Here is a 25357-nt window from a genome sequence, read left to right as displayed (position 1 = left end):
CACTGTCGCGGCCTCTCTTGTGCGGAGCACAGGCTCCAGACGCGCAGGCTCAGTAGTTGTGGCTCACGGGCCCAGTTGCTCCGCGGCATGTGGGATCTTCCCAGACCAGGGCTCGAACCCGTGTCCCCTGCATTGGCAGGCAGACTCTCAACGAGTGCGCCACCAGGGAAGCCCCTCCCTGTTCTAAGTATTGATAGGGATTCTACCAGCTTTTTATTTCAGGTCAAACTTTTATTACTGTAAATATACTCAGTATATTTTCCAAAACAAAAGCTTACTCTCCATCATAAAAGATTTTATAAGAGCCTTATCTCACACAGACTAAAGGGCAATTATTCTGTCTATTGTACTAACAATACTGACAATACCAATTGCTGGGGGAAATGTGGAGTAAGGGAATGTAAAATGGCCCAGCCACTTTGGTAAACAGTTTGGTAGTTTCTTACAAAAGCCAACAGTCTTACCATACAGTCTTGTAATCATATTCCTAGGCATTCACTTAAAACATTTGAAAACTTATGTCCACACAAAAACTTATGTCCTACACAGGAATGTTTATAGAAGTTTCATTCCTAAACACCAAAATTAAAAGCAACCAGGATGTCCTTCAATAGGAGAAAGAAGAAACGAAGTGTGGTGCATCCATGTAATAGCGTATCATTCAGCAATGAAAAACGTGAGCTATCAAACCATGGAAAGACATAGATGTACCTAAATGCGTGATTTCAGTAGTTTAAAAGCCAGTCTGAAAGTCTATATTCTAAAAGATTCCAATTATATGATATTATGGAAAAGGCATAACTGTAGAGACAATGAAAATGTGTGGTTCCTGGAGATTTTGGAGAAGGTGGGGTGGTGAACCGCGGGGAATTCTTAAGTGGTGAAACTATTCTGTATGATACTGTAATGATGGATACATGACATTATGCATTAGCCAAAACCCATAGAACTTTACTGGATACGGCTTAATGTATGCAAAGTTTTAAAAATCCTTTAGGAGATAGAAGATTACAGAATGGAATTCAGAATGTGACAGAACAATCTAGCTATATTACAAATGCATGAAACAATCTAACCGAAGTGGATAGGCAAAAAGATGCAGCCCTAGAGAAACTTTGGAAACGAGTGCAATCTGTAAGACAAGGCAAAGAATTTGCAGATAAGCATTGTACTGTGGTTGAGAAGGTTGTTTCCGGGGTACAGAAGTTAACAATTCTGTCACTACTGTACATGTGTACTGGAAATGAACAGCTAAGTAAGTGGATGGCAGATTGTGGGAGCCAGGTTTCTCACAGTTTGATTGAGAGTTTGCAGATAAGTAAGGAGAGGGGGCTAAAATGATTGGTGGGGTCATGGGTTATAGTTGGAGATGCTATGAACTCACAGTTAGCTTAATATAGATGTATATATTTACATATAAAATACTTATAGATATGTGTATATATACAGATTAGTATACACACGTGTATTTCCTTGCTGTATCAATTAAGAGAGCCTGGAAACACTATCAACATCCAGTAGCAATGTGGATATCAATGCACATATCTTAGTTTTTATTATTATTTTTCAAAAAAAGGAGCCAGAGCTTCTTGGAGAAATGTCTGATTCTAGAACTGGGGCAGGAACTATACAAGATGAACCGGGAGCATCTCCCATTGTCAGAAAGTAAGGAAATTCTCAATAAGAAAAAAACACCTACATTTATGGGATTACATCAAAGGGAAATAGGGTTAATTGGAGGTCCCAGTGGCCAAAACTGGAACAGTTTAAGCAATAAGATAAAATAGTATTGGATTATAACTCAAAGTATAAGACAAGTATGTATGAGTTCATACTGATATGAATAAATAATCTTATAAATAAATAACTGGAAAAGACAAATCTCTCTAGTAGAAAAATTTCATATAATTTATGTAGATACTTCACCCTCAAGGAGGAGATTCATGCATCCCCACTCTTTACGTGTGAGCTGTGCGTGGTGAATTCCTTCCAAAGAATACAGTATGAAAACATGGGAAGAAAAAGAGTCACCTTGCAGTGGAGAACCCTGACAAACACTATCACAACCAGGTGATCAAGGTCAGTATCAACAATGATAAATCATGTTGATAGTATGTACTCGATATTATATGACAAAAATGATACTTTACAGTTGTGGTCTTCTTTCCAATAAATCGTAAATCCAGTCTGACCATGAGAAAAACATCAAAAAGATTCCAATAGAGGGAATCTTGCAAAATTCTACAAAATCACATTCAGAAACAGGCAAGTCTGAGGAACAGCCACAACCAAGAAAAACCTAAGGGGACATAACAAGTAAATGTAGTGCGGTACCTTGGAACAGAAAAAGACTTTACATAAAAACTCAGGTAATCTGAATAAAGTAGGTAGTAGTAGTGTGTCAATATTGGTTCATTAATTATAACAAACGTACATACTAATGTAAGGCGTTAATGATAGGGAAATTCAGTGAGGGGGTATTTGTACCATCTTCTCATTTTTTTTGATAATTTTAAAACTGTTTAATGGTAAAGTATATTAGAAAACATTTATTTTACTAAATAGTTACATTTCATAAATATATTTTTTATCCAAAAAGTCTTATTATCCATGCAAAGGTTAAATCAAAATCAAAATCTTGCTATTTCCTTAGACACCTGTCATAAATGACGGTAAAACCTATACCCAGATTCTTTAATGCATCTTTAAATTCTCCTGTGTTCAGAAATGAATGGTTAATGGCTTTACATTGTGTGTCTGTGTGTTTTTAAATCTTTTTTTCTTTCTTATACAAGTCCTCTAACCCTTTTAGAAGCTAAAGTTTGTCATTTTAATATGACGGTAATTGCTATACGCTACTCTACTCAGTATCCAAGGGTATTGCCTTGGGAAAAAAAAGAGATAAGTGCCCTGTTGAGTTTAAATAGATTTGTTCTGCAGATATGCCAAAGTACATTTTATTATTTTTTAAAAACCTCTGTAAAATGAATCTGAATCTGTTTCAATTGCTTCATATTACTGATGGTGAGACTTTTGAATGAGATTATTTTGTCCTACATAAAAAATCTGAGAAAAAAACAAAAAAACCTTTTGGTATAAACTATACACCCTTTGTCTCTGATTTTAATGAAGAGTTTATTTAACTAGACAGCTCTGAAATCATTTCCAAGGAACAAATTGTGATATCCACAAAACAGTTTATGGTGACCTGTAGCATCTTTTTTTCTAAAGTAACCCATGCATTTTAAGGGTGAATATTTGTGTTGCAGTCATTCAAATTTTATAATACATTACCCTAATTACATCAACAGAACAGACATATTTTATTAGATTTAATAGTTGAAAATAGTATGAACAGAGACATGGAATCAATATACTCACCCCCCCCCCCCTTTTTTAAGTTGGCTAAGTTTTGGAAATGTCTAATCCAAAACTTTCACATTTAATTCCAGGACACTTTCATCTAATAAAATCTTTAAAATGCATAACTAGTGAGACTGTTCAGGTTGAAAGGGTGTGGAGGAGGTGGAAAAGAAAAGGTGTTTATCCTTGTTGCTAACCCCTCCATCCTCATCATCACAGAATCTTGTAAATTTTGGAACATGGCCTCAAAATTAAATGACACAGATCCAAGTGACTTCATTTATCACTAAGCTTTTAAAGGGATCCTTTTAAAGAAAAGTGAAAGTCTGAAGGGAAGAAGAAATAAGGTGTTGAGGGACTTATTGAAAGTTTCATAGTGAAGGGCAGAACTAAGCTTGATAAATATTCAGAAATATTCAGAGAGAATAGAGACCTTGAGTCCATGACTCCTTCTCTTTCCACTACACCACACATCTTCAATCATAATTATGATTATGAAGGAGGAAAACTGAACACTTATTTAAAATATATGACTTAATTTAAAGAAATTGAACTGCCTAAATAAATCTGGGGATGTAGTTTTCTAATTCAAAACTGCAAGTTGTTCAATTACTTCATTTTAAATTCATTTTAAATTCCCAAATCACAGCTGATATCACAACGCCTTTGCTATTTTACCAAATCTCAGTACCGCCCATGCTGTTATTTAACCATGTTCTTACAGCAATAACTTACATCAGTAATTTTTTACATTTCAGTAAATTTATTTTCAAAGAAACATGTACTCAATCCAATTGTCATTAATAGAAGTTAACTGTCAAAATAAAATCATTGGAATTCAAGAAAATTCTCTCTAGAAACTGTTATGTGTCAAAAGCTGCTCTTGCTTTGTTGAAAAAAAGACTAATTTAAGAGATTTTAATGCAACTTAGAAACAAACAGATTTCTTTTTGGAAGATTGGGAAAGAAAACTAGAGACTGATCTTTCTAAGGCAATAACTTGTTAATTTTCTTTGCCAGTCTTCTGTTTTTCCACTTCTTCCAACATATCTAACACTCTAGCAACACACCATTCCCTGAAAACACGTATTTTCACTTTACCTTCTTCCAGGAAGAATGAAAATATTTCCTTCTCTCTGACGCTTCTTTTCTACCCCAGAAAGAAGGATCATTTCCTTCTAAGAATGCTTCTATGGTATGCTTTGTCTGTATTTTAAAAAATCACTTTGTCTCATTTTTTTGTTTCTCTCTCTCCCCCCCTTCTCTCTAGCTAAAATATATTACATACAATGATACAATATAGCTTACTTTTTAAAATTATCATGGGATCATGGCACCCACTTAGTTTTATAAAACCTTTTTTTTTTCTAATTTTAAAGAAATGTTTGTTTATTGTGGAAAACAAAAAAATATAATAATATGATTTTTAAAATTATCTCTATCCTATACAAATATTGTTTTTATTTTGGAAAACAGCATTTCAATATATGTACAAAATGTGCACAAATGTTTTTTGCATAATGTCATTATATGTATATTAGTTTTTACCCCAAAACATGCAGTGAGTCTTTTTGTGTATCACTAATTTTATACTTATTTTTTGATGAATGAATAAATAAATAAATACATAATAAAATTCATGATCCTGAACGTTGATACCTTTCTGAATTAAAAGCAATCATTGATGCAGTGACAAGGATATTTAACTACCTTGTCAGTAACTACTTCAATTACTATGATCAGAGCTTTTAAACTTTTGTTACTTCAGACTATGTGTAAAATTAAGGTGTTGGACATGTAATCTTAAAATAGTGAAGGAAATGAATTGACCAATAAAGGTTCTTGGTGGCAAGAAATAGCAAGAAATTCTGATACATTAAGCAGAAACTAAATTGGAAATATGTAAAAAAGCTCTGAGAATTCATGGAAGGCTGGAGTTGTATAGGAAAATGGACCAGAACAAAGGAAACCTGGATACCAAGAATTGTAGGTAAGATCACACAATTGAAATTGTGTATTTAGAATTTCACTTTAAGCACTATCACTATCACTGGATTCTTGCTGCCTCTGAATTCTCTCATTGCTGCTGCTGTGAATAATCTCTCTTTTGACAGCATCTTTGTGGTAGCTCAACTGAATTTTATGTCCTGAGAGGGAACATCTGATTGGCCAAGCTTGCATGCCCACACTCAAGAGCTAGGACAACAAAGGGTAGTATGTTCATGTAATGGAATTCTACTCATCAACTAAAAGAAAAGGGATGGGAAGAGAAGGGAAGGAAATATATGAGAAACAGAAGAAACTGAAAAGTGTCATGTTAGGTAAAAGAAGGCAGACACAAGATAATGCATACTATATGATGTCTTTTATATGAAATTCAATACCAGAGAAAACTAATCTGGTAATACTAGAAATCAAAGCAATGGTTGACTATCAGAGGTAGGTATTGACTGGAAAAGGTCATGAAGAAACCTTGGCATTATGGATGTATTCTATATCTTGACTGTGGTGGTGGTTATACACACTAGTAGTTGCTAGGAATAACAAAAACTTGATATGCATTCAATTTTTTATCGATTTTTTTACACTTCATTATTACTATTTTATCCTGATATGACATATTTGCTAATACTAACAGGGTTGAACTGGAGACTTATTGTAAAACCTTACTAAATTTTGTTAATTTCCTAAGACCTTGGCATAGTTCTACTGATCCCATTTAAGTAATTGTTCACAATTATTTATCTCCATGATGCAGAGGAAGTTAGGGATGTGGATTCTGCCTCAGACCATCTGAGTTAGAACCCCAGCTCTGCTCCTGACCAACTATGTGAACTTGCCTGAGTAGCTTAACCTCTTTTTACCTGGGGTTCTTCACTCATAAAATGGCAATAATAATAGTGCCTATCTTTTGTAATAAACTTAATACCTGGAGCATGGTAACTGTTCAATGTATATTAGCTATTATTATCTGAAAACCATCAATCTCTAAAATGTCTTTGACCCTTTTTATATTGTCATCTGATGTTGACCATAAAAATGGAAGGACAATAAATGAATGAATTTATGGAGAGTAAGTCACTATAAATCTTTGCTAAATGAACATTTTTTAGACAGCCCAAGTTAGAAGCTGATTTTAAAAGACCAACCAGTTTGACTTTGGTCTGAATTTCCTTTTAGAACCAGTTTCCAAAGGGTGCTCCTGGGTACAGCCATCTAGGAAATCTTGACTGGTATTTTAGAAAGAGAGATTTTGTAGTTAAATATGCTTTAGCATGGCAGAGAACTAAAGCTTGCCAAAGGATTCATGACACACCTGTAGCAAGATTCTCAGAAGCTACAGCAAAAATATTTGCTTACTTGTTAAATAAGAAGGGTATTTAATCATTAGAAGGAATTTTGATCAACACACATGATAAACACTTTGGAAATTAGAGATCCAAGTTTTAAATATAAATAGGGAGCAATAAAGGCATTAACATTTCATTTTTGTTTGATGAATAAAGAGAGATTTTCAACAAACAATATTTTATTTAAATTCAATCCAAAAGTGTTTAAAACTAAAGCTGTAAATAAAATTCCTGGAGTAGCTAAAATTTGTCATTAAAACTTTCTTCTTTTCTTGAATTATTTTAGTTTTCTTCATCAGTGGTGTACCATTTTTATTTATATTTCATATCTCCCTCCCTCATGTATATATCTTTCCTCACCTAGACACCTAATATGTCCATAGTGTGGTTCATTGTGTTATTTCCCTTAGGAGAAATGTGATTCTGAGTGGTCCCTGACACCATGGAGGGATTTTGTATAATATATTCTGGCTTTTTTAATAATAAGTGTGTGACCTTGGACAAGTTAATATCTCTCTATTTCAGCTTTCATGTCTGTAAAACTGGGAATATAATAGTATCTCCTCCTAGATTTATTGTCATAATTAAATTCATATATATAAAGTGCTTAGAATAGTGCCTAGCGCATAGTAAACACTATAAAAGTGTTAGCCATTGTCATCATAATAATCATTATTTGTACTACTAGTAATAAATAAAAAATTCTATAAATGTTTATGTTTTGTAGGAGAATCTCATAGAAGAGAACTTACAAGATTCAATGGGTAGCATCTAGATTTGAGGAGAGTATTTTCTGGGCATTGACCTGCCTCAAAATCCCTTAACTCCTATCACCTACTCCATCTATTCATGAAGCCAGGCCTATACAAAATAAATGTGCTCTTTATTCTCCAGACAGCGAATATGATAAAAGAATGTGATAGTCATAGCCCTGGACTGGTAAAATCAACTATAGTTCTCTTTCTTTCAGCTTATCACAGAGAATATTTTAAAAATTCATATTTTAGACTTTTTTCAATCCTATGTATTCAGTGGCCATAGGGAGGTTATAAACATTAAGTCAAAAGCTCTACTGTGCAATATTTACATTTTTTTTACATCCCATTCTTCCTATTAACATTCTTGGCTAGTTATCCCAGATAAAACAGTTTTTATTTTTTTAATCATAAGGTACATTTCTAAAATTTAACCAATTTTGGAGAAATATTTTTAGCTATTAAGTTACCTGATAGAGTTTTGATTTAGTTCATATTCAAAATGTGATATTCTTTTCCTGTTTATAAAATATATTTTCCTGAATAAGGCAAAATTTCTGTTATAATATTTGAATCACACAAATATAGAACTTTTCATAGATGTCTTATTCTATTTTATGTTTGAAACTAGTAAACTTCTGATTTTTTTAAAGAAAACTACATAATAAGTGAATACATGCTGCTTCAATTTCTTTAAATAAAATAAATATAGATAAAACATACCCCAAAACACCAAACTTCATCACTTGAAAAATTCAGTAAGTACTACACAGAAGTTAGAAAATTATTTTTTGCAAACCACGTTTTATAGGAAAATATTGTAATTATTAAGAGATTTTATGTTTTTATAATTATTTTTGCAAATCTTATTGTGTGAACAACTCATGGTTGAAATAGTCAAAAAATAAGCATTGAACTTTATTATTAATATTTCATAATCTGTCCTGTATCGAATATATATTTTTACAAATTTTCGTCTGCAGTGTTTTTATCTTGGATCCTCATTTTTCTTCAGAGAAAAGACAGTCCACTGTCTTATGTCAATCATTGAAAGAAAAAGAATACATGAAATTAAGAAGAATTAGAGAAACTATACAAATACTGGTAAATTTTGAGGTAAGTGAAGATTAATTTATCTCAGTTAGGAAAAGAGTACACCTATGTTTTGAGCATCTGCTTTATTTCACACATTATGATAGCATCAAAATTATCATCCACAGTAAACATAGCTTTTGATCATTAGGGGAAAAAATGGCAGGAGTATGAGTGTTTGGCATGTTTGGTGGTCAAGGATAGGAGATAACAGTTAATGTAAAAATCGTGGATTATTCTCTATTCAGGGGCAGTCTTGTTTTAAGACTAGATATTGCGTCTCCAAATGTAAGATCTCATTTTTAGATAAATGGCCCTTATTCTGTAGCATCTGACTTTTAATGATGTAGCATCATGCACTAAAAATGAACAAATGGACAAGCCAACCCAAACTTAAGTCTCATCCTTCCTCCCTATCTAGTCCTGTCATCCCAGTATGCCCCTTCTCAGATAACATAGCTTATACGACACCTGACTCCAAGCTTTCCAAATTGAGTTTAGGTTCCTCAGAGAACAACATCTAGTTACAATTTCTGATTTCAAAATATGAAAATGCCTCCATGATTAGTTGATTTATCCTATTCATAACTCCAATTCTCCTAACACTACTGACTGTATATTCTATACTGACCCCAAAGCTCCCAGATCAGACAGCCTCTGTTATAATAGGCCCCAATTTTATGTTTGGCATCCATTTGTTCACTCATGCAGCCACTCATTCCTTTTTTAAAGAAATATTTATTAAAAGCCTGCTCTGCACCAGGTATTGTTCTAAGCGTTAGAGTACGACAGGAGCCTAAGTTTGAGTTACTAGCATATAATAATGCATGCAAAAAAAAAGAAAAACATGTTTCTTATGTTTGTTTTTGGCTGGAACAGGTATTTTAAGTTCAGATATATGAAAGAATAGAGGGTGGTGTCAGGTGGTAGGAATAATTGGTAAAGAATCTTAGAGATCAATTTCAGGTTTGACAAAGCAAGAAATCCTGGAACCAATGTCAAGCTAGTTCATAGGCACCTGCTGTGCAGGACAAAGATTCCATAAGTCAGATAATTTAGGTATGATCAAAGCACTCTGAAAAAATAAAAATCAGGAGGTCAGGCATCAGTAATGAGTGTTAGGAGCTCAAAGAATATTGTTTTGGCAGAAAGAGAATGACATATATGAAGAATGTCTGAATAACAGCTGTAAGATAGTTGCAACAGGAATTGATCAATTTTGGCTAAAAAAAAAAAAAATAGTCCCTTTGTGACCAATTGGACTTGCTCCCTCGTATTATGGAGGTTTTCTCTAAAATTAGATTCAAACTTAAGTTTCAGGTAAGTGAATACAACCTAAGAGGGTAGATGATGAATAGTAGGGTAGTTCTACTTGCTTTGTCTAGAGTGAGATACTTTAGATTACAACAGCCAAGAACACTTTGTTCAAACTTACCAAAGTGTCAGAACTGCAGAGAAGAGTATGATGAATCTAGAGAGATGGAATCACATGCTCCCCAAAAGACTTCTAGGCATTAACAAAGGCAAGGAAATACAAAAAGATTCTGAACCACCAGCACAGTGGAGAATTAGTAGCAACGTGGAGGAGTGGCTACAGAGGTGCCTGAGCAGGTCGTTAGTGGCTCCATAATAATTTCCATAAGCTCCCTCAAAGCCTAGCCATATAAACACATGATTCAAATAAAAACGTGTTAGCTATGCAATCCAGTCTCAAATTCATTGGCAATTCTCCTCCACCTAAATTGCAACTTCTATGTCCCTCCTGATATGAAATCAGGACCAGCCACTGCACAGGACCAGAGACTATACAGGAGCAGCAGAGACCCACTGGACCTGAAGGCCAAGTGGACAGACAGAGACAACAGACACCTCAGAGGCAATGGGAACACAAGGTGGAGGTCTGCATGCTCTACCTCCATGTTGAGTACTTTAGCATTATGTAAAAAGGATCCTGAATCACAATTTGATCCTAAATAAAGAGAAATCCTCTGAGATGAACTGTTTTATCACCTAGGTCATATAAACATTAAGAATTGGAACATTATGTAAAATAAAAATATGCTTCTTGGGCACTTGATTTTTCAAAGATGTAATTTATATTCTTGATTCTATATATGATATGTGTTTCTAGAGAAGAAATTAACTACACGTAATTTTCTAAGTTTAATAGATTCATTCATTTAAGAATTTTTTTGGCCAACTACCATGTGCCAAGCCCACTTCTTGGGATTAGGGATAGAGAATTAAATAAAGCAAATAGACGAGGTCATGTCTACTGAACAAAGAACACTTTTCTTTGGATGGCAGTGTACACATCCCCTGGAACATCTCCAGTACCACTATTTCATGGAAAAACAAGTGAAGGCATACTAAAGTCAAGAAAAGAAGAAATATTTATGGGGTCATACTATGTCTACAGTAACATCCAAGGTACTATAAATTTTGTCATATTTCATGGAAAACACTGACTTCATAGACTACATTGTTTGAGTCTCAAACATTAGTTTTCCTCTTTTTTAATTGGTTACTTTTTTCCTTCTCTCTCTCTCTCTCTCTCTCTCTCTCTCTGCCTTTCTCCCTCCCTCACTCCACCTCCCTCTCTTTCAAAGAAAGATGATGACTTCTGCAATTCCTTTGAAATAAGTACCCTTAGGAGGCTTACTTTTTTAATTTAATTTAATTTTTATTTTTTTCATTTTTGGCTACGTTAGGTCTTCGTTGCTTCTTGCAGGCTTTCTCTAGTTGTGGCAAGTGGGGGCTACTATTTGTTGCAGTTTGCTGGCTTCTAATTGCAGTGGCTTCTCTTGTTGCACAGCACGGGCTTAGGTGCGAGGGCTTCAGTAGTTGTAACACGCAGGCCCTAGAGCACGCAGGCTTCAGTAGTTGTGGAACGTGGGCTCAGTAGTTGCGGAGCGCAGGCTCAGTAGTTGTGGCACACAGGCTTTGTTGCTCTGTGTCATGTGGGATCTTCCCAGACCAGGGATCGAACCTGTGTCCCCTGCATTGGCAGGCAGATTCTTAACCACTGTGCCACCAGGGAAGTCCTGGGAACCATATTTTGGGAAATACTGACACAGAAGAAAAGCGTTAAGGTGGAGAAATTGTACTTACTCATTTGTTACAATGATATTTTATACACATTAAATTTCTATTAAATACATTTTTGTATTAGCTTATCACAGTGCAAATTTCATTTGAATATAATTAGTATTTGAAAATAGTATTTGATCTAATTTCTGAATCATAGTTTGGTCATTAGCATTGAATTATTCTTTTTCTACTTTATAAAGCAATAATCTCACTTCTCACTTCTGACAAAACTGAAAGCCAGTTTTTATTTTCTGTTCTTAATAAAATGTCCCTTTCTCATTCAGGAATCTGAAAAGCTGCACAGTGCCAAATACCAAGGGCTATATTATAGCTTAGAGTGTGATCTTTCTTTTTTTCACCCTTTGGAAGTGAAGAAGCCACACAAAAACACAGTGGGGTAGCCCTTCTTTGCATACGCAGTGTGCTGCAATCTTAGCGGACTCCTATTTACAGTAACAGATGAAGGACTGAAAAGAGGATCTTGCTGAGATCAACTCCTTCCGTGCTCACCTGACTGATTAATAGAGTAAGTGTTTGGCTTAACTGCTCAATAATAAAAGCAAAATATATGTCATTACACATACTGTAGTTTCCGATTAGTAACTTTCACAAAAAATCAGAAAATAGCTTTCTTTCTCTAAAGCTTTGTCACTATGCTTCAAGTAGGTGAAATCTGAAAACTAAGAAACATTTAATCTGAAGGCAGATTAAATTTATTTTTATATATATTTTGTTTCAAAAATATATATATCATTTTCCTCTATTGCCCATTTTAGAACTTGAATACTTGTGTGATGTGGATGTATCTTTTCTCTTGAAAGTAAGGTCATAAAGGCAGAGACTGAATTTTATGCTTTTAGTGTATTTGTAGAAGAAATTACCATAGCAGATCAGGTTCAGTAACTGCTTATGCAAATAGTGTCTGTCTCCCACCCCACCACCCACCCAGATCCCACTTCAGTGTGACATTTTCTTCATCCAGGAGAGGACTTGTGAAGTGATTCTTTTTCCCTTTAGTCTGATGAGGTAAGGAGAACTGACCCCCTTCTCCGGGAAACTGGGGTTGCTGTAGACCATGGACTGTTGCTGCCTTTCCTGCCATCACAGGACTGCCAGATGGTATTCTAAGGAAGGCAGAGGCGACACGGTGGCTCTCAGACGCAGAAAACCTCTGGAGTTTTCCAATTTAGGAGTGACACAGCCTCTGGGTTTTCATACAATGAATTTAAACTGCACTTCTCTGAATATGTAGTTTATGACTTTTTTATTTATATAAAATTCTATATCAGTCTTTCCAAATCAAGTGACAGATTATTTATTTCCTTAGTGAAAGAGATAAAACGGTATCGGGAAGAAATCAGTTCTAGTGATATAAATTCATTTTTTCTGTTTCTGTTCCCCAGTAGGTTTTTTTTTTTTAATTTAATTTTTTAAATGAAGAATTGTGTTTCCCAAATATCTTTTCTTTCTTTACTTCTTTGCTTTTCTTTGGTTTATACTCCTATAAAATTACTAGCATTGTGAAAAAGAAGAACTATAGTTTTAGACACATTCTTTCATATTTGTATACATTCATGTTTAATTCTCTGTTTTATTAAAGACTGGATCACAATGTGATACAAACACAAAAGCCCCCTTTAAAAAATATTATTATGTTTAGAGATAATCCTGTTATATTTTCGGCTAAGATAACTTTTAGTAACATTAGATATTTCACTAGAATTTTGTGTATTATAATGCATTGCTAGAGTTTAAAACATAACAAAATAAATCAATTAGCAATTGAAAATTATGATATAAATTTGAGTATAAATTTACCTGATTTACCTGCTAGTAATTGTAAAATATTTTAAAAATAGTATTATTGAAAATTATCTTAAATTCCATGATCAAAGTAATCTCAGAAATATCAGTTTGCTACCAGCAGGGTTTTATTAAAACGTACTGAGTCAGGAGTGTGAAGCAGATTCTTCCCTGTCATTAAGAATTAACCTACATGGGTAGAAGATGCTACAGTTGCTCAAGAGGAATGAAGATGAACAATATGCACAATGAGTAATGCCCAGGCACTAAAGGAGAGTAAATTGTTATCATCACTGAGTCTCGTATGCGGAGTCATCTGCAGAAACACAGAGGTCAAAATTTGCTACTAGCAAGCCAAAAGATTACTGGAGTGTCAGCACCAGTTGCCAGAGAAAATGGGGTATGAGCAAAAGATTATTCTTAGTTACTTTTGCTAATTAGAAGATGTCTGTGTTGTACCACATTCATGTATAACTGGCTAGAATCCCTGGTACCAACATTTTTGCTACTCCATTGTTGCCACTCATGCCTGCCTGGAGGTAAGAAAATGTGGGTGAGAGGAAGGAGATCAAGAAACAGACTCCCTCCTCTTGGAACTAATTGTGAAACCTAAATTTCGAATGTAATTAAAAGCAGGCAGATAACCATCTAATTATTATTTTTGAGAAGATTCTCCTTTGCCAAATCTTTATCACTCTTTCTCGTATCAATTATTTAAAACAATATCAGGAAGTTATACGGGTATATGACCTCATTCCAAAATACTTTAATCATTTTTTTGAACTCCAGGAAGAAAAGTAGAAATGATCAATCACTAGAAATATATGTTTAAAAAATATCTGTGCTCTTTCAAAATATTAATTTATATACGGTTGTAATAAAATATAAAAATGCCACAGATTTATAACCAGTTTAGATAACAAAGAAAATCATTGAAGTAAATACATCTACTTGGATTAAAATATGAGCAACAAAATGTTAATATTTAACTGTGTTGTTTTAGATACCAACATAATCTATAATCTATTCGATTAAAACATCCAATTGACCCTATCTTTTTAAGATCTGTGTAACAAAATAATTGACTGGTTATTAACTCAATCCACCAAGTAATTATTTCTGAATAGTCTATCCTAGTTTATCCCATATAAATATTACCTTAGCTTATTCATATCAACAATAACAAACTTTTGGGGAGTATCTACTCTATTGGAAAACATACTTTCCAGAAATTCTCTCTGATTTTTTGAGTACGCTTGCAAAGTAAGGATATTATCATCCACATTTTTTAGATGAAAAAAGTGATGAATATAGTTTGCAGATGCATATAGTACAATGAAGTTTCTTGATATTACAGTTTCTAAGATAGAAAGACAGAAACCCACCTATATCAGAGTCCAAAATTCATATTTATATTTTTATTTTCACCAAATTGCCTCAGTTATTAAACTTCTTGTGTTTAATTCTTTACCAAACAAACAAGATGACAATGACTTTTCACCCCTTCCACTTAAAAAAAAAATAAAACAGATACCAATTCCTTAATTGTGTATCTGAATGAGATCTTAATGGAAGGGTTAAGGAAGTCTGTGATGGAGCCTGAATCCAGCAAAAGGTGTCACAGCTGTACATGTATGAATGGTGTGCATTATACCATTATGGTCTTGAGCCAAGATATTTGACTTCACCAGTACAGTCTTAATCTGGTATTGTAGGTACCTGAACACTGTATACATGGGCTGCACTGATGATGTCATGATTGTTGACTCCTCATGGAAATAAATACAGGACAAGTTAAGGACTGGAGTCATCCATGTGACAAAGAAAGGCTAGCTGGAGAATCCTGCTAAACATCAAGGTTCAGCCCAGTTTGTGAAATTCTGAGTAACTGTGCATGCCATCACTACAATGGTTATCCCTGAAAATATTAGAAATAATTATAGTTTTCCAACCCCACCATTTAAAAGTATTCCAAGCATCTGGCAGGGCTATTTGGGTTCTAATGAATCCCATTTCCCACTTAGGAATTTTGCTGGCTACTATATATATAAGGTTGCCAAAATGAAATCTAAATTGTGATTGGGTTATCAGCAGAAAAAAGATTAACAAAAGGCAGTTATTCAGGAACTCTCAATAGTACATTATAACTCAATAGTTCATAAGATTTTAAACGTGCTTGCAGTCAGAAGTTATGTAGACTGAACCCTTTGGCAGAAATTAATTCATCCAAAACTTCTTGTGTTTTGAGCTCTAAAATAGCCTGACACAGCCACTTTTATAGCTTCTTTGAAAGACAGTTTCTAATTTGTTATTGGGTGTTGAAGGAGACGATTCCTGCCACTGAAGGATATCAGATAATTCTGAGACCATAAATATCTATCATGTTTCAGGTAATGTTGGAGAAAGTCTAATAGAGAGAAAGTAGCACAGCTACTCTCATTGATAAAATGGAGCTGATATATGCAGAACCATGATTAGGGGGATTTCATTATGAGTTCACACATCCCAAGCCCAGTTTCTTCACTGCTTGCAGAGTCCTGTGATACAGCCCTTGAAGGATCTCCCTGTCCTTGACCCAGTATGGTCTGAAGGCTATGTTTCCTTTCCAGCAAAGCTAATCATGCTATTTGGTCCACATTAGTGTTCTAAAACTGAGGTTGAATGGCTGTTTTGGAAACTGTTTGCTATATACTTGATAGACAGTATAAAACCTTACTAGGGAAGGAAAAGATACAGTTCACACTACTTGAAACTGGGAACAGTTTATTCAGCAGGTGCAGGTGGAATTAGGCTCCTACACAGAGAATAGCATTTGGATCTTTGTAGACCCTTGTGCTATAGCCAATGGCCTTACAGTAAAGGAGATAAGGAAGTCCTAGCAAACAAGATGGCAAACTCCACTCCTGTTTGAGTTACTCAGTTATGGAAGTCTCTTTGGTAATTTACAGAAAGGATGAAGGTAATTCATGTAGATGCCCTCCAAAATGACCAACTGCCAGCTAAGAAGACATTGGAAAACTATGGAGATATTGAGGTCAGATCTGGACAACTAGTTACCTGAATTCATGAAATGAGTAGGCATGAGTATGCTCAGGCTGTGCACGGTTCAACATCAAGTCAGTTGAAACCACTGATGTGGTTAGAGACTCTGCTCTCGGCTCCTGCCAATAGGAAAGATATCTCCTTACGATGGCTCTGTGTAAAATTCTTATTGCCCAGGAACCAGCCCTTTGCTGGAATGCATGGACTCCTATCAGTAGCTGCAGGGGACTGCAAATGAGTATTGTTTAGAATTGAGATTTTTTTCACTCTTTGTTTTGTTTATTCAGTTTCAGAAGCAACTGTGGAAAATACAGTTAAAGTTTGGAATTAGCAAACAGGGTATCAAATTTCTCCACCAGGCTATATTTCTTCTGATCAACATACACACTTTACTGTTACCAGTGTACGGCTATAAGCAAGAAAATATATTAAACAGATATATCATATTCCTTAATATGTTCTTAATAGTGATATCATTGAACACACCATTTTAAGCACTATGTTACTTAAAAGAGGTGATGAGAACGGTTTGAGAGACTGGCTGAGTCAATTAAATGAATATGTCCTGACATTGAATTTAAAAGGCATAAAGGAAGGACTCCACTGGAACAGTTATTAGGATCTGGAGATAGGAATGAAGTATTGAGTGGTAAAGCAATTCTACAACGTCTTATCTCTCCAACCTTCTTCTCTTTACCTACTTGGTCTGGTTGCCCTAAGGCAACAGCTGTATTTACGTATGCCAGAATACGGAACAATATTGATGCATGAGATACAATATCTGTTAGCTAAAATTGTCAGTAAATATTCCTAAATGAACTTTAGGGTAAGACAAAATTTTGGCCCTTGCAGCTAACTTAGGTGTAACTATGATTGTGTCACCCTTACCAAGTGGCAAGGACAATCTTATAATTTTTTACCTATCAAGTCCTAAGACTTCTTCCTGGAAAGGGGTAAAAACAAGACCTGTTGTAGCATTTATTGTCAATACTTCTGTCTTTCTTTACATAAGCATTATGTCCAAACCAGAGCCCCCCATTAAGGAGGGAAATATATAAGTTAAAACAGGTAATAAAAGGAGAAATAAATTTATGGCAAAGAGGAAGAACACCCATATATAGGTTGTAATTTCAGGGAAAGATGCAGTAATTTTATTCCCATAGAATGTCTCAGAGCAAAAGAATAATACTCTTAGCTGTCTCTAAGATCTCATATTAATTATTGGAAAATGTTGGGAACAGCATTTGACCTGTTTTGTACAAAGAATGGAAACTAACTTGTGCTGACATGTATTCTGCCTAAAAACTCAGTCTGGATAATTTGGAGAAAAAAATATGGTCACAGGACACCCAGATGATTCAATCAGGTAGAACTAACATTGGGTTCATGATTTGTGGATGGTATTTGCTATTTTTTTCTTTTAAAATATATCATGAGATAAATATCACACTTGAATCATGCTGCTTAGCTTTTTCTACACATGGCATGGCTTTGAAATGAATATGATGAGAAGCCAATTGATGTCATTTTCCCAGAAGGTCAGCATTTGACTTGCTTCCTTTGAATATACTAAACAGGAATGTAGATTAAATGTTTTTTGCACTTGACTTGCTTCCTTTGAATATACTAAATGGGAATGTAGATTAAATGTTTTTATAGAAAAGTGGCATGGAAGCAGGGTAGCCTCAAGAGAAACAGATTTCAGGTTTATATGGCAGACGTATGTCACAAATAACTCTCCTTTTGAGATGCATGTGTTCTATTTATGGCAACACATGCTAGCTGTATTTAGGTTTACACTCTGCCAGTGGAGAGTTTAATGGGTTATACAATTCTTCTGCAGGTGTACCCAGCCTGTCCTTTGTCAAAAACACCCTATGGTAACAATATATGTGGTGACTTGATGAGAACTAGACATGTTAGGCAAGATATGGTACAAATTTTAGTTGACTGTCTCATGATTCTAGGAGTATAATAGGCAAATTATTTCAGGAGACTGTCAGCAGCAGCCAGTTAGGGAAGATGATGAATAATTTATAAGCTGGCTAGGCATGTCACTAAACTGATGAAACACCAAACTCATTAATAGTTCTGATAGAGGGCTTACGCCTTCACTTAAGGAAAAGCAGAATGGATTCCCGTGTTTTTAAAAATCTGTAGTAATTAATGTTAATGACCCAGGCTAAGGTGGTGTATTTTTGAGGGACACTTTGGATAGCATAAACTATGAAAAGATGCCCCAGGGGCAAGATCCTAGCTCTCTATTGTCCCAGGTGCCAAAGATACAAAGAAAAATTCCCCCTCCTATGATTCAACTGAGATTGGATACATAAAGAATCAATGCCATGCTGTCCCTATGTGGGGAGGCATGGAAAATGTCATATGATTCTGGAAATCTATAACTGTAAAAGCTTACATTATGACATCCAGGATATGCTTATATTCATAAGTTAGAGAGAATCTGCAATTTATTGAATAATGGCCTCTAATTGCTACCCTGGTCACTGGAAACATGGGAAAAGGTAATTTCTATTGGGAAGGAACAAAACATAATAGTGTAACTTTTTAATCTCTCTGTCATGTCTATGTGATGTAATACAAATTTGTATATTCATTAATAAAATTAAATGAAGCAAAACCTACTTACATGGGCCCTCATAGCCCCCAAATGAGAAAATATTTAGGAAGACTGATTTGAAACCCACCAATGATGGAAAATTATTGGCCAGGAAGAAAAAATGAAAGTGGCTTTAAATTATACAAGAAGTTGATAACAGCAGCATTTCCTTTCTCTGAGATCCAGGGTACAAGTGATTGATCTAGGACTCAGTTCCTTATAAACATGGTATGATATTTACTAGTGGAAAGGTAGGGGTGGTGTTCTCTACTTAGAAAGAAATGCTTTTTTATTTGGATCTGCCAGTATGCCTAGATTGCTTATTGTAAGTACCCTTAAGAGTTTATAGATTTCTTTGGAGAATAGCTGACTGGAGAATAGCAGGTAGGCATGTAAACATCTTTATTATGTGAAACTGAGGAGTCCCCAAAGCAAATGACTTCTTTTGAGAATGTTTCCACACACATTGTTCAGAACTTGTTCATTAATCCCAAACCACAGTGCATAGTAAATTGGGAGTAATGATTTTTTTTTTTTCTGAAACTGTGTCTAAAAGATTTGGTTTATTTCATATAGAGTATATCTATCTGTATCAATAGAATTATTATTTATCCTTGGTGTTGGCTAACAACTATAATTTTTATGAGTCTGACAACTTCTGTGTTATTACATCATGAATTTAAATATCACCTATATATAGAATAATTTCATTTTTTTCCAGCTGAGACCTATATACTGAGGTACAGACTCATAAATTTTGTTTCCTTGATGTATCCACTTACATTTCTCACTTAAAATTTCATCACTTGATTTGCATCTCTTCGATCCACTTCAAATCTGATTTTTTTGCTCTTTCTCCCCATTTTACATTTATTCTCCCTCTTATAAATTGGCCAGTCATAGAAATTTTCATTTATTTCTCCCTTGCCATTACCCAGAACACACAAAATCCATGCTATTTTTCAATATCTCAACCATCTATCTCATAGTACAAAATATGAGTATCTCTCACATAGATCATCACAGACCATCAAATTTGGTTTTCCAAGTTGCCATTTGCCCTTATGTCCATACATTGTAATAAATATCATTGGAAAACTTAAAAGGTGTTTAGCAATTTGGTAACCATAGCTGACCTCAAATAGCAGCCACCACAACCCTGCAATTGAAACAGCTCATGTAATCCTGGCATCACTAATCTTCTTAGGTTGATGGAATCTTAGATAAAGAGGGTAAAAACCCTAGCTGGGAAGAGCCAATAAGAAAACAGTAAGAGCTTTATACTTATTATCTCACTTAATCCTTGACACATTCAAGCCTGTTAGATACTATTATTTTCCTTGTTTTGTAGATAATGAAACTGAGGCACCTAGAGATCAGTGGTAGTACCAGAATTCAAAATCACAGCAGAGGTTGCTACAGGATAGTATATGAAAGGAAGATGAAAAGAGCAAGATACAAGAAAGTGGAGAGACTCAAGAATCTAAAGTAAGAGGTGGAGTAACAGAGACAGGATTTTTCTTCCCACTTAACCAACAAATAAAAATATATGGAAAAACAGTTTACAGGACAATGGGCATCAGACAGTGAAAGGCAGTAATCTCTGAAAGACAGGAAACAAATGAGGGTGAGTCATATGATTGCCCCAGTTTACTGCCTTGAGAGAGTATCCAAGCTGCAGTACAGGGTGGGGAAACTCAGATGGAGCACAATAAACTTGCTGGGTTGAAGAAGTGATAGTCAAGGGAGACAAAGACAGCAAGAATTTGCAGCCTAGAGTACAAGAGAGACAAGAGCTGCATAGATAGAGAGCTCCAATGTATTCTACTATAGATCATGCTTTTAGTGTCTTATCTAAGACATCTTTGCCTAACTGAGGTCACAAAGATTTCTCCTATGTTTTCTTCTAGAAGTTTTATAGTTTTACATTGTACAGTTAGGTCTGTAATCCATTTTAAATTAAATATTTGTGTGTGGTGCAAGGTATAGAAGCTTACTTGTTTTGCGTGTGAATACCAACTGTTCTAGTCCCATTTGGTAAAAGACTACTCTTTGTCTACCAAATTCCATTTTTATTTTTGCCAAAGATCACTTGTCCATATATGAGCATAATTCTGAACTCTTCTGTTCCATTGATCTATTTGTCTGTCTTTAAACCACATTCTCTTTTTTTTCACCTTTACTGAGGTATAACTGACAAAACTGTAAGATATTTAAAGTGCATAATGTGATTATTTGATATACATACACGTTGTGAGAGGATTACCCGCATTGAATTAATTAACACATCTATCACCTCACCTATTTACCTTGGATGTGAGCAGGAATGTGAGATATCACTCCTGTGATACATTATAGTTTGAAAGGAATTTTTGCAGATGTAATTACGATTACTAATCAATTGACTTTAGGTTAATCATAAGGTGGATTAATAGAGTGGGTTTGACCTAGTCATATGGTCTACAGGTGAGAGACAGAGAAAGTCAAAGTTTGAAAGCAACAGAGATGTTCTCTTGAAGGAGCAAAAGCCATAATGTAGAGAAGGCCACATGGCAAGAATGGTGCACACCTACTAGGATCCAAAAAGATCCAGCAAGAAAATAGCATCCTCAGTCCTACAACTATAAGGAATTGAATTATACCAACAATCTGAATGAGCTTGGAAGAAGATCTTGAGCCTCAGATGCAACACAGCCCCAGATGACTCCTCAATTTCAACTATATGAGACCTTCAGCATAGAACGCAGCCATGATATGCCACACCCCTGACCAGTGGAAACTGTGAGATAAATTTGTGTTGTTTTTAGCTGCTGAGATTGTGGTAATATTTATGCAGTAAAATAAAATTAATATTAAAAAATGGTGGGTGACCTGAAATAGTTAATAGTTGTGTTCATGAGGCCTGCTATTACCTGAAACTAATATCACATGCTAATTGTCCCCTTGGACTGTCTAAAGGAATGACAAGACAATTCTCAAAAAAGTTAAAAATATGATTCTTACAGAAGTACTTTCTTAATATATGGCTAAATTTTACTTAACTTGTTAAGGATGGAATCAGCATGGCAAACAATCTTGTTTAAATAAGGATATAAATGGGAAACAAAGAATGGTAGAATAAGATTGCTCCGTGAAGAAAAAGGAACCCTCCTACACTGTTGGTGGAAATGTAAATTGGTACAACCACTATGGAAAACAGTATGGAGGTTCCTCAAAAAACTAAAAATGGATTTGCCATATGATCCAGCAATCCCACTTCTAGGCGTATATCCAGACAAAACTATAATTGAAAAATATACATGCACCCCTATGTACCTACCAGCACTATTTACAATAGCCAAGACATGAAAACAACCTAAATGTCCATTGACAGATGAATGGATAAAGAAGATGTGGTACATATATACAATGGAATACTACTCAGCCCTAAAAAAAGAATGAAATAATGCCATTTGCAGGAACATGGATGGACCTAGAGATTATCATACTAAGTGAAGTAAGTCAGAAAAAGAAAGATAAATACTATATGATATCTCCTATATGTGGAATCTAAAATATGACAACAAATGAACTAATCTACAAAACAGAAACAGACTTACAGATATAGAGAACAGACTTGTGGTTGCCAAGGTGGGGACAGGGAGGAGGGATGGATTGGGAGTTTGGGATTAGCAGATGCAAACTATTATGTATAGGATGGATAAACAACAGGTCCTACTGTATAGCACAGGGAACTATATTCAATATCCTGTAATAAATCCTAATGGAAAGGAATATGAAAAATAATATATGTGTAACTGAATCACTTTGCTGTACATCAGAAATTAATACATTGTAAATCAACTACACTTCAATAAAATAAATGTTTAAAAAATCAAAGATTACTCCATGAGATCCAAAAGTAGTCAGTGTCCCCAAAGGGAATTAAACCATAACTTTTAGAAATACGTTCTCTACCAGATAAAGAATCATTTTCACATTATTAGTTCTCTACAAATTAACCCCTAATGTAGTGTTTGCATTCTAGTCAATAGCAAAGACGAGTCAAACAAAATTAGATCCTTCTAGTCAAATAATTCTTAGATGATTTTGTTAGGCAGTATTCTAGTATGGTATTGAAATCACTTTTCCCTTTTATTTCTAAGTTTTGAATATTTTTTATTAATGGGTGTTATTGGATGTGGGATAAGGTGATGATAGAGGGCCTGCCCACTAATGAATTATGGAGCTGAATATTAAGGTGATTTTAAAATATTTTAGGCTGGAAGAAGTCTAGAAATATTCAGACCCTGTAGTAATCAAGGAAACTCACTGTATTAAATAAATGTATTTGTGATAACTAAATATAAATTGCTTTAAAAATTATTCTGAAATTAGCTTATCTATATTTCTATATTATTTGAATTCATATTAGCAAAATAACAATAATAAACATTTCCTTTTTTAACTCTTAACTAGTTGAATGAGAATTTGTACAAGAGTGGTTTTTCAAGCTACTTGCCTTAGAATTGCAGTGAGAACTCTAGGTCCATTTAATATTTTAAGATTTCTGCCAATTAACTCATCATTCCCTCCCAAGACAGTTTCATTTTTATCTGATTTCAGTGTTTTCATCCACTTGTTATAATACCATAATGTAAGTCCAGCAACTCAGTATCATTTGTCTGGGCAAGTTGACATCAATCAATTAATCGCTAAACTTTACCAAAAGAAAAAAATTTGTTCTTAGCCTACTTTCCTTCTTTACTCTCACAATATGATGTACTTATCTCCATGAGGATATAAGAATACTTGCTTTTTATTGTTTTATAGTTGTTTCCTATAGGATATTTCTCAGAAGGAAGAAAATATGCATTACTTCTCTTTATTCACACAATGATACAGAACTGTTACCTTACTGGCATGTATTCAATGAACAGGGGTAATTTAAGAGAGAGGTTAGTTAAGGATGAAATCTTACATTTTAGTGGGTGATTACTGTCCACACCTATAGAAGGAAACAGTTTCTTGAGAAGATTGGAATACCCTGTGTTGAACTAACTAGATTTAGGATTCTAATTTAAGATTTTGTAAGCTTCTGGAAGCTCTCTAGTGTTCTCTGTTAAATCTGTTACTTTCATCACAAATCTTTCTATGTATGGTGTTAGCACCCTGTTTAGAAATCCAATACATATAATGAAATAAAGATTAAAGAAAGAAAACCAGTTACATAAATTTTCTCTTTGTTTCTTCATCAGCATTTGTCTTTGTTTCTTCATCAGCATTTGCATTTTTAACTCATACTGACCCCAACTGATGTCTATTTTATAGTTGTAGTTTAAATATTATAAATGAGCAACATATGCCTGTGTATTCTAATAGAAATCTCCAACATGATACAAGCCAGTCGCTTGCTCGGTAGTGACCAATTGTAGTGTAGAAATTGTGGCGTTTGGTCTTTGTTTACGTTTAAATTAATAGAAAAATTTTGTTCTTGGAGGACTTTGAACTGGTGTCATTTTTTCAAGCTCTTTCACCTTGTGCTAAATGAGAACATCATCCCTAATATTGCTTTGCTCTTCTCTATTTCCTGTAGGATGAATTATTTTATTGAAGTATAGTTGATTTCCTACCTTTTTCAAATATGATTACCCTCTTCTTCCATTTTACTATTCTTGTGGAATTAGATCACCTTATCAAGTACAATAATAGCCTTCCTTAAATAAGTACATGAAGGTCAACTTGAGACTTCCTTCTCCACAGGGATCAAAAAGAGGTATGAAATGCCATTACAGCCTAAATTCTGATTGTCTCTAACCAAGCGGAAGGTGTTTTTGTAAATAAATCTAAGTTTATAACAGATGGCTTAGCACGGGCAGAAAGGGAATCAATAAGAAATGTGAAAACAACTATAAACCAATGAATATTAACAGCTTAATATTAAAAGGACATATGAATTCATATTCATATTATTATGAATAATAACTATATATTATTTCAGAAATCATTTTTAATAAAGAAAGGATATGTTACAGTCATATGTGATGCAGTTTGTTCTTTCAGTACATGCTTATTTCTAACATCTGTTTTCATACAGTTGTAAACTAAAGCAACTTACAGATATGACTATAAATAAATGGCATGTTTGTATTTCTGCATATTCTGTGAATATACCATTTATTGTTCTTATAACTATCAGAATGCTAAGAGTTTTCAGCTTTACCACCTGCAATAGAATTTGTGTGAAAGGATCTTTATAATTTCCC

The sequence above is a fragment of the Eschrichtius robustus genome, chromosome 6, assembly GCF_028021215.1.
Source record: "Eschrichtius robustus isolate mEscRob2 chromosome 6, mEscRob2.pri, whole genome shotgun sequence".
NCBI classification, from domain to species: domain Eukaryota; kingdom Metazoa; phylum Chordata; class Mammalia; order Artiodactyla; family Eschrichtiidae; genus Eschrichtius; species Eschrichtius robustus.
This window is presented reverse-complemented; position numbering follows the sequence as displayed.